The sequence below is a fragment of the Pongo abelii genome, chromosome 2 (genome assembly GCF_028885655.2).
Source record: "Pongo abelii isolate AG06213 chromosome 2, NHGRI_mPonAbe1-v2.0_pri, whole genome shotgun sequence".
Lineage (NCBI taxonomy): Eukaryota > Metazoa > Chordata > Mammalia > Primates > Hominidae > Pongo > Pongo abelii.
In genome coordinates this window covers 29,279,006-29,295,396 of record NC_085928.1, presented here as the reverse complement: position 1 = coordinate 29,295,396, position 16,391 = coordinate 29,279,006, and the positions used below count along the sequence as shown (strand labels likewise).

At 41.4% G+C, this 16,391-nt stretch overlaps 1 protein-coding gene across 2 annotated transcripts in view; it reads right to left on the bottom strand.

Moving 5' to 3' along the window:
• GUCA1C (guanylate cyclase activator 1C) overlaps window positions 1–16,391 on the bottom strand; it is a 51,658-nt gene that overhangs the window by 24,609 nt on the left and 10,658 nt on the right. The window lies entirely within an intron of this gene.

The window sequence follows — 16,391 nt, the reverse complement described above, 5'->3', positions numbered from 1 at the left end:
CAAACAAACAAACAAACAAACAACAAAAAAAACCAGCATCAAAGCTCCTTGGGATATAGTCCAAGAGTCTATATTTTAAAAAGCTCCCCAGATAAGTCTTATATGTCCTAAGATTGGAGAACCATGGACCTAAGCTGTTTTTCTAATCCACACCTTTCTCTGTAGGCAATTTTATCATCTAGCCATCTCTCCAAGTGGCTATTGTAATTGTGATTTATTCCAATCTAAATTTATGTAACCTTATTAAAACTAATTTGGAAAATTATGACCTGTATGGCTCAGTCTCAAAATGATATATGCCATAACAATAAAGTCCAGCAGGCCGGGCACGGTGGCTCATGCCTGTAATCCCAGCACTTTGGGAGGCTGAGGTGGGTGGATCACCTGAAGTTGGGAGTTCAAGACCAGCCTGACCAACCTGGAGAAACCCCATCTCTATTAAAAATACAGAATTAGCAGGGCGTGGCGGCGCATGCCTGTAATCTCAGCTACTTGGGAAGCTGAGGCAGGAGAAATCGCTTGAACCTGGGAGGCAGAGGTTGCGGTGAGCCGAGATTGTGCCATTGCACTCCAGCCTGGGCAACAAGAGTGAAACTCCATCTCAAAAAAAAAAAAGAAGTCCAGCAATCAAACATTAATTTCAAAATAATGGAAGGTCTTTGCTTGTATTTCTGGAATACATACGAGTTGCAAGAAATTTTAAGGATTTCTTCACAACACCCTCTTCCTCTCTCATCTGCTTCTCCACATATGTCATACTCTTCAATTTTCAACAATCTCCACTTCCTAATCTTTCACTGCCAGCCCTAGCATGAAAACATTTTATCCTTTTACCCCACCAATTTTTCTTATAATGCTACATCACAAAATTGTAAAGAATTTATTTGGCAATGGCAGAATCCCCCTCTGAAACTGAGGAAGGGGAAGAAATTAAGAGCTCACAAAGCCAGAACCCATTCTAGTGAGGCTCAGGAAAGGAGAGTTTGGGAGCATGTATATAAAATAATTTTAACCCCAACATGTTTATCTATGTATACATCATGTTCTGGAGAGGATTCCAGGGAAAAGTTTAATGGGGGGCTAGGGGAGGAGGTGTCAGGATATGAAAGCATAACAGCTTCTCAGGCCCCTAAGGGAGTTTGGTTCCATTATATATTGTGAATCATTTCATAAGGGGGAGAGGAAAGAAAGAAAAACTATATGGAGACTTCAAATTTAAGGTTTCTTCTGGTTCCTAAAACCTATGGAAGGTCAACATCACTAATCTTCAGAGAAATGCAAATCAAAACCACAATGAGATATCATCTCATACTAGTCAGAATGCCTATTATTAAAAAGTTAAAAAACAATAGAGGCTGGAGAGGCTGCAGAGAAGAAGGAACATTTATATACCATTGGTGGGAATGTAAATTAGTTCAGCCACTATGGAAAGCAGTTTGGAGATTTCTCAAAGAACTTAAAACAGAGCTAGCATTTGACCCAGCAATCCCATTACTGGGTATATACCCAAAGGATTACAAATCATTCTACTATAAAGACATATGCACACTCACGTTTATTGCAGCACTATTCACAATAGCAAAGACTTGGAACCAACCCAAATGCCCATCAGTGATAGATGGGATAAAGAAAACATTGTACATATACACCATGGAATACTACGCAGCCATAAAGAAATGAGTTCATGTCCTTTGCAGGGACATGGATGGATCTGGAAACCATCATCTTCAGCAAACTAACACAGGAACAGAAAACCAAACACTGCATGTTCTCACTCATAAGTGGGAGTTGAACAATGAGAACACATGGACACAGGGAGGGGAACATCACACACCAGGGCCTACTGGGGCGTGGGGGGGCAAGGGGAGGGAAAGCATTAGGAGAAATACATAATGCATTCAGGGCTTAAAACCTAGATGATGGGTTGATGGGTACAGCCAACCACCATGGTGCATGTATACCTATGTAACAAACCTGCACGCTTTGCACACATATACCAGGACTTAAAATATAATTTTTAAAAAGTCAAAAAAAACAATAGATGCCGGCGAGGCTGCAGAGAAGGAGGAACGTTTATATACTGTTGGTGGGGATGTAAATTAGTTCAGCCACTACAGAAAGCAGTTTGGAGATTTCTCAAACAACTTGAAACAGAGCTACCATTTGACCCAGCAATCCCATTACTGGATATATATCCTAAAAGAAAACAAATCATTCTACCAAAAAGACGTATGCACTTGTAAGTTCACCACAGCACTACTCACAATAGCAAAGACAAGGAATCAACCTAGGTGCCCATCAACAGTGGATTGGATAAAGAAAATGTGGTGCATGTACACCATGGAATACTATGCAGCCGAAAAACAGAACAAAATCATGTCTTTTGCAGCAACATGGATGAAGCTGGAGGCCATTATCCTAAGGAAATTAACACAGGTACAGAAAAGCAAATACCACATGTTCTCACTTGTTCTTGCTCTTAAGTAGGAGCTAAACGTTGGGTACTCATGGACACAAACATGGCAACAATAGAAACTGGGGACTACTGGTTGGGGAAGGAGAGGAAGGGAGCAGGGGTTGAAAAACTACCTATTGGGTACTATAATCACTATCTGGATGATGGGATCAGTAGTATCCCAAACCTCAGCATCATGCAAAATACCCAAATAACAAACCTGTACTCCTGAATTTAAAATGAAAATTGAAAAAAAAGACCATAAAAAATATAAGCACATTTTTATATCTATAAAGAAAGCATAAAGGCCGGGTGCGGTGGCTCATGCCTGTAATCCCAGCACTTTGGGAGGCCGAGGCAGGCAGATCGTGAGGTTAGGAAATGGAGACCATCCTGGCTAACATGGTGAAACCCCGTCTCTACTAAAAATACAAAAAAAAAAACATTAGCTAGGCATGGTGGCATGCACCTGTAGTCCCAGCTACTTGGGAGGCTGAGGCAGGAGAATCGCTTGAACCTGGGAGGCAGAGGTTGCAGTAAGCCGAGATCACGCCACTGCACTCCAGCCTGGGCAACAGAGCAAACCTCTGTCTCAAAAAAAAAAAAAAAAAGAAAGCATAAAAATACATATGTACAAATGTATGGTTAATTTTTTTCCTTTCTACCATTAAATAGATGAAACTTTAGAAGTCAAAATAAGGAAATAATCAAAAATAAGGAAAACGAAAGCTTGTAGTGCTTCTGTCCAACAGAAAACCAGAAGTGGAATATATGGTCTTCAGGCAATGTTCATGAGCGCCCAGAAATCACAGGTGTTTTCAGGACATGATCAATTTGTAGGCAGGTAAAAAGTTAAATTATAAGGCTTATATGAGGTGGGGTGTGGCGGCTCATGCTTGTAATCCCACCACTTTGGGCAACTAAGACAGGTGAAACACTTGAGCCCAGGAGTTTGAAACCAGCCTGGGCAACATGGTGAAGCCCCGTCTCTACAAAAAATACAAAAATAAACCAGGCGTTGGAGGAGCCAAGATGGCCGAATAGGAACAGCTCCGGTCTACAGCTCCCAGCGCGAGCGACGCAGAAGACGGGTGATTTCTGAATTTCCATCTGAGGTACCGTGTTTATCTCACTAGGGAGTGCCAGACAGTGGGCGCAGGCCAGTGGGTGAGTGCACCGTGCACCAGCCTAAGCAGGGGCGAGGCATTGCCTCACTCGGGAAGCGCAAGGGGTCAGGGAGTTCCCTTTCCAGGGGTGACAGACGGCACCTGGAAAATCGGGCCACTCCCACCGGAATACTGTGCTTTTCCGACGGGCTTAGGAAACGGTGCCCCAGGAGAGTATAGCCCGCACCTGGGTCAGAGGGTCCTACGCCCACGGAGTCTCGCTGATTGCTAGCACAGCAGTCTGAGATCAAACAGCAAGTCGGCAGCGAGGCTGGGGGAGGGGTGCCCGCCATTGCCCAGGCTCGCTTAGGTAAACAAAGCAGCCTGGAAGCTTGAACTGGGTGGAGCCCACCACAGCTCAAGGAGGCCTGCCTGCCTCTGTAGGCTCCACCTCTGGGGGCAGGGCACAGACAAACAAAAAGACAGCAGTAACCTCTGCAGACTTAAATGTCCCTGTCTGACAGCTTTGAGGAGAGCAGTGGTTCTCCCAGCACGCAGCTGGAGATCTGAGAACTGGCTGACTGCCTTCTCAAGTGGGTCCCTGACCCCTGACCCCCGAGCAGCCTAACTGGGAGTCAACCCCGGCAGGGGCAGACTGACACCTCACACGGCCGGCCAGGTACTCCAACAGACCTGCAGCTGAGGGTCCTGTCTGTTAGAAGGAAAACTAACAAAAAGAAAGGACATCCACACCAAAAACCCATCTGTACATCACCATCATCAAAGACCAAAAGTAGATAAAACCACAAAGATGGGGAAAAAACAGAGCAGAAAAACTGGAAACTCTAAAAAGCAGAGTACCTCTCCTCCTCCAAAGGAACGCAGTTCCTCTCCAGCAACGGAACAAAGCTGGACGGAGAATGACTTTGACGAGCTGAGAGAAGAAGGCTTCAGACGATCAAATTACTCCGAGCCACGGGAGGATATTCAAACCAAAGGCAAAGAAGTTGAAAACTTTGAAAAAAATTTAGAAGAATGTATAACTAGAATAACAAATACAGAGAAGTGCTTAAAGGAGCTGATGGAGCTGAAAACCAAGGCTCGAGAACTACGTGAAGAATGCAGAAGCCTCAGGAGCCGATGCAATCAAATGGAAGAAAGGGTATCAGCCCTGGAAGATGAAATGAATGAAATGAAGTGAGAAGGGAAGTTTAGAGAAAAAAGAATAAAAAGAAACGAGCAAAGCCTCCAAGAAATGTGGGACTATGTGAAAAGACCAAATCTACGTCTGATTGGTGTACCTGAAAGTGACAGGGAAAATGGAAACAAGTTGGAAAACACTCTGCAGGATATTATCCAGGAGAACTTCCCCAATCTAGCAAGGCAGGCCAACATTCAGGTTCAGGAAATACAGAGAACGCCACAAAGATACTCCTCGAGAAGAGCAACTCCAAGACACATAATTGTCAGATTCACCAAAGTTGAAATGAAGGAAAAAATGTTAAGGGCAGCCAGAGAGAAAGGTCGGGTTACCATCAAAGGGAAGCCCATCAGACTAACAGCGGATCTCTCGGCAGAAACCCTACAAGCCAGAAGAGAGTGGGGGCCAATATTCAACATTCTTAAAGAAAAGAATTTTCAACCCAGAATTTCATATCCTGCCAAACTAAGCTTCATAAGTAAAGGAGAAATAAAATACTTTACAGACAAGCAAATGCTGAGAGATTTTGTCACCACCAGGCCTGCCCTAAAAGAGCTCCTGAAGGAAGCACTAAACATGGAAAGGCACAACCGGTACCAGCCACTGCAAAATCATACTGAAATGTAAAGACCATCGAGACTAGGAAGAGACTGCATCAACTAACGAGCAAAATAACCAGCTAACATCATAATGACAGGATCAAATTCACACATAACAATATTAACTTTAAATGTAAATGGACTAAATGCTCCAATTAAAAGACACGGACTGGCAAATTGGATAAAGACTCAAGACCCATCAGTGTGCTGTATTCAGGAAACCCATCTCACGTGCAGAGACACACATAGGCTCAAAATAAAAGGATGGAGGAAGATCTACCAAGCAAATGGAAAACAAAAAAAGGCAGGGGTTGCAATCCTAGTCTCTGATAAAACAGACTTTAAACCAACAAAGATCAAAAGAGACAAAGAAGACCATTACATAATGGTAAAGGGATTAATTCAACAAGAAGAGCTAACTATCCTAAATATATATGCACCCAATACAGGAGCACCCAGATTCATAAAGCAAGTCCTGAGTGACCTACAAAGAGACTTAGACTCCCACACATTAATAATGGGAGACTTTAACACCCCACTGTCAACATTAGACCGATCAACGAGGCAGAAAGTCAACAAGGATACCGAGGAATTGAACTCAGCTCTGCACCAAGCAGACCTAATAGACATCTACAGAACTCTCCACCCCAAATCAAATGAATATACATTTTTTTCAGCACCACACCACACCTATTCCAAAATTGACCATATCCTTGGAAGTAAAGCTCTCCTCAATAAATGTAAAAGAACAGAAATTATAACAAACTGTCTCTCAGATCACAGTGCAATCAAGCTAGAACTCAGGATTAAGAATCTCACTCAAAACCACTCAACTACGTGGAAACTGAACAACCTGCGCCTGAATGACTACTGGGTACATAACGAAATGAAGGCAGAAATAAAGATGTTCTTTGAAACCAACGAGAACAAAGACACAACATACCAGAATCTCTGGGATGCATTCAAAGCAGTGTGTAGAGGGAAATTTATAGCACTAAATGCCCACAAGAGAAAGCAGGAAAGATCCAAAATTGACGCCCTAACATCACAATTAAAAGAACTAGAAAAGCAAGAGCAAACACATTCAAAAGCTAGCAGAAGGCAAGAAATCACTAAAATCAGAGCAGAACTGAAGGAAATAGAGACACAAAAAACCCTTCAAAAAATCAATGAATCCAGGAGCTGGTTTTTTGAAAGGATCAACAAAATTGATAGACCGCTAGCAAGATTAATAAAGAAAAAAAGAGAGAAGAATCAAATAGATGCAATAAAAAATGATAAAGGGGATATCACCACCGATCCCACAGAAATACAAACTACCATCAGAGAATATTACAAACACCTCTACGCAAATAAACTAGAAAATCTAGAAGAAATGGATAAATTCCTCAACACATACACCCTCCCAAGACTAAACCAGGAAGAAGTTGAGTCTCTGAATAGACCAATAACAGGAGCTGAAATTGTGGCAATAATCAATAGCTTACCAACCAAAAAAAGTCCAGGACCAGATGGGTTCACAGCCGAATTCTACCAGAGGTACAAGGAGGAGCTGGTACCATTCCTTCTGAAACTATTCCAATCAATAGAAAAAGAGGGAATCCTCCCTAACTCATTTTATGAGGCCAGCATCATCCTGATACCAAAGCCTGGCAGAGACACAACAAAAAAAGAGAATTTTAGACCAATATCCTTGATGAACATTGATGCAAAAATCTTCAATAAAATACTGGCAAACAGAATCCAGCAGCACATCAAAAAGCTTATCCACCATGATCAAGTGGGCTTCATCCCTGGGATGCAAGGCTGGTTCAATATACGCAAATCAATAAATGTAATCCAGCATATAAACAGAACCAAAGACAAAAACCACATGATTATCTCAATAGATGCAGAAAAGGCCTTTGCCAAAATTCAACAACCCTTCATGCTAAAAACTCTCAATAAATTAGGTATTGATGGGACATATCTCAAAATAATAAGAGCTATTTATGACAAACCCACAGCCAATATCATACTGAATGGGCAAAAACTGGAAGCATTCCCTTTGAAAACTGGCACAAGACAGGGATGCCCTCTCTCACCACTTCTATTCAACATAGTGTTGGAAGTTCTGGCCAGGGCAATTAGGCAGGAGAAGGAAATCAAGGGTATTCAATTAGGAAAAGAGGAAGTCAAATTGTCCCTGTTTGCAGATGACATGATAGTATATCTAGAAAACCCCATTGTCTCAGCCCAAAATCTCCTTAAGCTGATAAGCAACTTCAGCAAAGTCCCAGGATACAAAATCAATGTACAAAAATCACAGGCATTCTTATACATCAATAACAGACAAACAGAGAGCCAAATCATGAGTGAACTCCCATTCACAATTGCTGCAAAGAGAATAAAATACCTAGGAATCCAACTTACAAGGGATGTGAAGGACCTCTTCAAGGAGAACTACAAACCACTGCTCAAGGAAATAAAAGAGGATACAAACAAATGGAAGAACATTCCATGCTCATGGGTAGGAAGAATCGATATCATGAAAATGGCCATCCTTCCCAAGGTAATTTACAGATTCAATGCCATCCCCATCAAGCTACCAATGACTTTCTTCACAGAATTGGAACAAACTACTTTAAAGTTCATATGGAACCAAAAAAGAGCCCGCATCGCCAAGTCAATCCTAAGCCAAAAGAACAAAGCTGGAAGCATCACGCTACCTGACTTCAAACTATACTACAAGGCTACAGTAACCAAAACAGCATGGTACTGGTACCAAAACAGAGATATAGATCAATGGAACAGAACAGAGCCGTCAGAAATAATGCCACATATCTACAACTATCTGATCTTTGACAAACCTGACAAAAACAAGAAATGGGGAAAGGATTCCCTATTTAATAAATGGTGCTGGGAAAACTGGCTAGCCATATGTAGAAAGCTGAAACTGTATCCCTTCCTTACACCTTATACAAAAATCAATTCAAGATGGATTAAAGACTTAAATGTTAGACCTAAAACCATAAAAACCCTAGAAGAAAACCTAGGCATTACCATTCAGGACATAGGCATGGGCAAGGACTTCATGTCTAAAACACCAAAAGCAATGGCAACAAAAGCCAAAATTGACAAATGGGATCTAATTAAACTAAAGAGCTTCTGCACAGCAAAGGAAACTACCATCAGAGTGAACAGGCAACCTACAAAATGGGAGAAAATTTTCACAACCTACTCATCTGACAAAGGGCTAATATCCAGAATCTACAATGAACTCAAACAAATTTACAAGAAAAAAACAAACAACCCCATCAAAAAGTGGGCGAAGGACATGAACAGACACTTCTCAAAAGAAGACATTTATGCAGCCAAAAAACACATGAAAAAATGCTCACCATCACTGGCCATCAGAGAAATGCAAATCAAAACCACAATGAGATACCATCTCACACCAGTTAGAATGGCAATCATTAAAAAGTCAGGAAACAACAGGTGCTGGAGAGGATGTGGAGAAATAGGAACACTTTTACACTGTTGGTGGGACTGCAAACTAGTTCAACCCTTGTGGAAGTCAGTGTGGCGATTCCTCAGGGATCTAGAACTAGAAATTCCATTCGACCCAGCCATCCCATTACTGGGTATATACCCAAAGGCCTATAAATCATGCTGCTATAAAGACACATGCACACGTATGTTTATTGCAGCATTATTCACAATAGCAAAGACTTGGAACCAACCCAAATGTCCAACAATGATAGACTGGATTAAGAAAATGTGGCACATATACACCATGGAATACTATGCAGCCATAAAAAATGATGAGTTCATGTCCTTTGTAGGGACATGGATGAAACTGGAAATCATCATTCTCAGTAAACTATCGCAAGAACAAAAAACCAAACACCGTATATTCTCACTCATAGGTGGGAATTGAACAATGAGAACACATGGACACAGGAAGGGGAACATCACACTTCGGGGACTGTTGTGGGGTGGGGGGAGGGGGGAGGGATAGCACTGGGAGATATACCTAATGCTAGATGACGAGTTAATGGGTGCAGCGCACCAGCATGGCACATGTATACATATGTAACTTACCTGCACATTGCTCACATGTAACATAAAACCTAAAGTATAATAATAATAATAATAATAATAATAAATAAATAAATAAATAAAAGAAAAAAATAAAATAAAATAAAATAAACCAGGTGTTGTGGTGTGCACCTGTAGTCCCAGCTATTCGGAAGGTTGAAGTGAGAGGATCACCTGAGCCCGGGAGTTGGAGGTTGAGATGAGCTGTGATTGCAACACTGCACTCCAGCCTGGGTGACAGAGTGAGACCCTGTCTCAAAAAAAAAAGGCTTATGTACATGTGAAAATATTATTTTATTATTTATTGCTAAGTATAAAAGCTACCATTACTTTTTCAAAAAAAAAATAAAAGAAAGAAAAAAGCCTATGTCCTGAGCAATGTGTTAGTCACTTTCAATGCATTATTTCTAATTCTAACAGCAATTTTGTAGGTCATCTTATTATTCTTACTTTACAGAGAATAAAACTGATTTCAGAGAAGTTAAATAAATGAATTAAAGTAATAAAAATGAGGACGGGGTGAATGAAGGATTTAAACCCAGTCCACCATACTCTAAGGCCTTGGTTTTTTGTACCACCGACCATTACCCTCAGAACTCATTACAATTGAATTCTCTTTCTAGGAGAGGCGTCACAGACTTGAGTAGATGGGACACATTGAGTGCAGTGCGCTATTCTGGATTCCTGTGTGTGAGCTACTTGGTAGTAGACAGAATTGTATAAAGTAAGGAAATTCAGAGGCGCTTGGAGATGAAGATGCTGCACCTTGGAGCCTATGCTCTTTTCATACTAGCTCAAGGGAAGTCTGGCCTGGATACAATCAACTGCTCAGCCTCGTGGAGACTCTGAGCCCAGACAGGTCTTGGGGCCACCACCTGTAGGGCCCTCCCACACCTCGCCTTCAGTGCCATCTGGCTCATTCTCTTTTTCTCCTCCTCTGCTTCCTGGTGTATTTCATGAACATTTCTTCTGTCCATTTTGGAATCCTTAGCCCTCTGCCCCCCGCCCATAAGTTTAACTTTCAGCACCCCATAGACTATAGTCTCCCTCAGCCTACAGTGTCCCCAGGAAATGTTCCCAAATGCCCTTCCAAGGCCTGATGTGTTCATCCTTGTCCAGCCTCAACTGACCTTGTTGTTAATCTTCACCCACACTCTCAGCCAGGAATCCACAGCTGGCTTTTGCTGTGCAGTCTGTCTTTGCTTTGATTCAGCATCTCTCCACCCACCTGCCATCCAGGGGGCCTCACAGCTGCATTATAGGCCCGACTAATTCTTCCATTCTCCCTACCCTGTGCAATCCCTGGGTGAAATTTCACTGCAGATACCATCTGATATGCCCAGTATGGTCCCACCATTGCTCCCTCTGTTTGCTTGCATAACTCCAGAAGCAGATACTAAAATGTTATCTTAGTATATTTCAGAGACATCTGCTTTGGGGTTTTGTCCCAATAATAGAGCTATGAATTTATAAATTGAGTAATGTCATTAAGGGAACTTGGCTTCATTTCATTGCTTCAAATCTTCGAATTTTAGTTCTAGAAACAGTCGTTTGTTTTTAGATGGGAAACAGACTGAACTAGTAATAATAATCATAATAAAAGTTATCATGATGACAATTATAATTACTGGTGTTGATGTAATACTTGCTATCCATATAAGACCAGGCATTGTGTTTTGCACACATGAGGCCTACACGGTGTTAACAAAGAGTTCTAATAAGGCTCTACACAGTGTTGACCAAGAACCATAGCATCTAGAGTTCTAGTAATATTAAGACTACAGAAGGCGGGGAACGTGGTGGCTCACGCCTGTAATCCCAGCACTTTGGGAGGCCAAGGAGGGTGGATCATGAGCTCAGGAGTTCAAGACCAGCCTGACCAAGATGGTGAAACCCCGTCTCTACTAAAAATACAAAACAGCCGGGCGTGGTGGCAGGTGCCTGCAATTCCAGCTACTCGGGAGGCTAAGGCAGAGAATTGCTTGAACCCGGGAGGCGGAGGTTGCAGTCAGCCGAGATCGCACCACTGCACTCCAATAGAGCGAGACTCTGTCTAAAAAATAAAAAACCACAGAAATAGAAATTGTTGTTATTACAGCAACTAGGGATAAACCCATTTATTCTATGTACCCTCTAATTTAGGAAAACAATCCAGCTCCAACAAAAATTCACTGAACTATAGACTCAGATCAAAACTGATTCCCCACACAGCATTAACTTTCAGTTATTTTTCATAGCATCACTATCTGTGAAAAATTCATGAATTTTCACAGCCCTATAACCTGAAGACATTTGCATGCTTTCTTTAACATACGACACTTTTCAATGACATTTTACCAGCTGTGGTGAGTTGGTAGCAACATATGAATTGAAATGTCTCTGAAAATGATTACTCAGATGGTCAGACGGCTAGCATAAGCACATTACACAATTGATTAATAATTGTCAGTGGTATTTAATTTACATTTTAGGAACTTTAAAAATAGGCAACATAAGGTCCTGTCATGTTTAATATATATTAATACCTTTAGTGAATTTTAAAAATCCGTAAGGGAAATGTTGTGTACAGGATTTATGACCTAGCCTATTTTCACCCACAGATACTAATATTAACAGCAAACACAGTCTCTATGAAACATGGAATTGCTGGAAGATCCTGACGAGAGGCTTGCCTCTGTGAGATCAGAAATATACTGCTGGCTTGGTAATTGGTTATATAATGTGATCTTTATGCAGATCTGAGATCAGACACTGTTGTTCTCGACTTGACCATGACTGTAATAATTCAAAGGGTTCTGAGACAAATGACTTCTCATAATGTTTACCAAATGAGCTCCTGATTATTTAATAGGTTTTCTGGATATCAGAAAGCCCTAGCCATCTGCCCCCAGAATGCAGCCAGCTTAGCAGGTCCACTGTGAATCAGAAGTCATCTCATGTGGGTTTGGGGAAGGCAAGACAACTGTCCAAGTTTGACCACTTCTGAATACTATAGTTAATTACTGCAGACCTAGGACTATAGTCACAGTAGTCTTTTGCAAGGAACTTCCTCAGGTAGACATTATGGGCTTCCTCTTACAAGCATCTGTCTTCCTAAACTGATTTTGCAACAGATAAAATAAAACCCAGCTTCACCCTTATTCAAACAGCCTGTCTCCTACAAGTGTTTCATTTCCCTTGTAACAGCCTGGATCCCTGCTCCTTAATTAATAGAAGAGGTGAGTTGAGAATGTAGAGAATGGCAGAATTCGATGGTGGGATGGATATAACTATTAATATATTACTTGCTTCAAGGCTTTTTTTTTTTTTTCTGAAATGGAGTCTTGCTCTGTCGCCCAGACGGGAATGCAGTGGTACGATCTCACTGCAACCTCTGCCTCCCGGGTTCAAGCGATTCTCCTGCCTCAGCCACCCGAGTCGCTGGGATTACAGGTTCCCACCACCCTGCCCAGCTCATTTTTGTATTTTTAGTAGAGACAGGGTTTTACCATGTTGGCCAGGTTGATCTCAAACTCCTGACCTCAGGTGATCCACCAGTCTCAGCCTCCCAAAGTGCTGGGATTACAGGCGTGAGCCACCGCTCCTGGCCAAAGCGGACATTTTTTTTTTAACGAGGGCTGTAACTAAAAGTCAGAAGAACTGCTTCTGAATTAGACTTAGACTGCGGTCTTTCTTGGATAGCAGTGATCCTTATGTGTGGCTACACATTAGAATCATTGGGCAGCTTAAAAAACAAAACGATTTAGTTGTTCTGAGTTAGAAACACAGCCACTGGTATTTTTAATAATGTCTCTACGTGCTTCTCATATATAGCCAGAACTAAGAACCATGATTTCAATAGATTTTGTTAAAATATGTGAATTACAACAGCTTACGTTTAAATGTATGTCAGTGGGTAAAGTTGATGTCTTTAACAGGTAAAATTCTGTGAGAAGCTTAACCAAAATGTTGTGTTTGATAGTATATATGAAAATTCTTCATAAATTATGAAGTGCCAAACAAATATGACGTATTTTATTATCACAATAAATGCTTCCTGAGAGCTTCCATGCTAGCAGCTCTGAACCTTTGCTCTTAACCCTTAAGAGATTGCAACTTAATGATTTACAATGTAATATAAGATCATCTATTTCCAGTAAATATATCTTATGAATGTCAACAGTTAATTGTGGTCACTTTGTAGGCCAGAAAACCCAGTACAGTGTTATAGGTTGCAGGGTAGCCAGGGGTTAATGAACAGCAGTGATTATGACACAAGTTAAAAGGCATGTTGCCCGTTCCAATTTCTAAGGGCTCCTACACAAAGAAGCTAGGGAGCAGATAACCAAAGGTCACTTCTGAATTTCAAGTAGAGCTGGGGCTCCCAAGCATGAGTCCTGGGTTATAGTAAGATGACAGTCAAAATACTAAAATGATTCTCATTTAATGAATTTCATTTCATGATTGGCAGCCATTGCAAGGGGCAAATGTTGCCCAAAACAGCACGAATAAATGTCCAAAGCATTAAGAAAAATTAAAAACAAGAAATGGCAGGAAAGCAACTCCTGCACCTGTAGAAACACCTTTCGTTTGGAAATACAATACAAGCTTGATAAGAAGTACTGTTAAATCTGCACTGTTATCAAACCTGTGGGGGCTGAGGTCAGAGTTATCTGCATTTTACAGATAAACATTCCATTCATTTGTGGACTGGATTGCACGTTTTTTCAAAGTTCTTTCAACTGCATTGTTTCACATGAGCTCAATGATAATGCAGGTATAGCATAGGTCTTGTTGTCCCAGTTTTGGAAATAAACCATTTGAGACACAGAGAGGTTAATGGTCTTGTCCAAGATTACATACCAAGTAACGGTCAGAGCGGGGACAGGAGGCCAGACATTCTGATTCTTCCCAAGGTGCCGCCTCCACTGTCCTGTTGTTGGGCTGTGATTCATATCATAAAGAGATTCCCTAAGGGGCTCATTAAAAAAAAAACAGCAAGGACTTCTGCTACATTAAAACTAAGATGTGGTTTATGGACAGATTTGTAGGTAAACCATCATCACATCCACTGTAATAATCATTATTCAAATCCCACAGCCCCGCTACTTCTCATTCCTCTTCCTGTCCAGGATAAACCTCTGCCCTGTTTCTAAGAATTCACTCATCATCCCCTCACTCCTGATGCCCAGGGTTTGGCTGAAGCTGCTAACTGAAAATAACAACCTAAGGATTTTCTGGGTGTTGTGTTTTATCCTGGAGTTTACATAAACCTAGTGCTGACAACTGTTCTTCTGGCTTAAACTGGCACTCCATTTGTGGTTTGAGTTCCAAACCCATACATTTAGAGAAACCATTTTACCTCCCTCTGTAAGATCTTTGGAGCCCCAAAAGAGGCAAAGACTTTTGACAAGTCTTTTAGACCCCTGTTTCCCTCCTTCATTTCATTCCCCTGCCACCAAAAATCAGACTTCTATTAGTTCAGTTTTGCCCTTTGGAAATGGGCTCATCCCTGCCTTCCTGCATCTGACAAGTGAGTATTCTTAGAGGAGTTTTGGCCTAGTTTAAGGGTCAACAATGACATTCTATTTGGATAAAACCCTGAGGGCCATTTATTTACCTTCACACCCTATTACATCAACAAGAAGTTGGACCAGAAACTGGAGGTATCATCAAAGGCTGACTTTCTGCTCTGAGACTCTCCAGGCATCTCAGTGCTCTGAGTGCCTCATTTCTCAGCTAGGATGTAAGTGTAGTCCTGACGACTGTTTGGTTGCCCATATGGAGCAAAAGTTCTTGTTGAGACACCTAGAGTCTGTGGCCAGTTATGCTCTAGCCGTAACCCTCTGCCTCAACTAGGCCCCCAAATGCCGTCTCCCTCTTCCCTCCTGCTCTAATTAGAGCTGTTTTTTCCATTACAATTCTCAACTCCTTTGTTAAAGGTGGAATAACACACCAATTCAAGGGTGCAGTCAGCATTCTAATCCTGATGTGTAGTTTCTGGCAAGTTACTTAACTTCTCTGTGCCTCAGGTTCCTCATGTGTAAATGCGGATGAGAAAAATAGTATCTACTCTATAATATTGTTGTAAGGATTCTATGAGATAATAAACATAAAATGCATAAAAGGGTGACTGGCACAGAAGTGTTGAGTGTTAGCCTTTATGAGTAATAATCAAAGTTTTTCACTTCTTTCAAGATCCCCAAATGCCTCAACTTCTCCAGAAAGCCTTTCCTAACTAAGTCCATCGCTCAACCTCTGCTGCATCTTCTGATCCCAGTAAATGAACTTTGGATCACGCAGTCAGTCCTGCTTATACTGTCTTGTTTTATTCATTGGTTATATAATCTCGATATAACTTTTTTCCTCAACTAGGTTATAAATTATTCAAGGGAACAGAAAATCATGTTTTCTACATATTCACACACCCCTAGCCCCACACAACCCTAATATTTGAATGTAATTTTTCTATTCTTATCTGCCCTGCTGGGATGGGATTGAAGAATTCCCCTAGGGGACCCTTGGCCATATTACCAGGTTTAAAAGCAGCCCTTAACACCATGGGTCCATTTGGAACCTTGGAACCCCAGGGTTAGTACAATGTGAGGGAAACCTCTCTCAAGCTTTGATTCTTTATTTACTTCTTTTTATTTTTTGAGGATGTGCCTATCTTCCCCACTAGATTGTAAAGTCAATTTAGGACAGAGACCAATTATTATCCCTTTTTGTGGCATCCTTCCCTCCTCCGTGCCTCCAGGTGCTTAGTAAATATTTGCAAGTGCAGTGAGATAGTAATACAGAATGTTAACTATGTGAGTTTGCTCCTGGTAATCCCTCCTGTCATCCAGCTCTCCCCACATTCATAAAGACATTCATTGCCTAAGAGATAGGTCATTGTAGCAGAAAATCAAGCAGGAATCAAGAGTTCATTCTTAGCTCTCAAGTTTCAATGGTTGAAGCCATTTAGGATT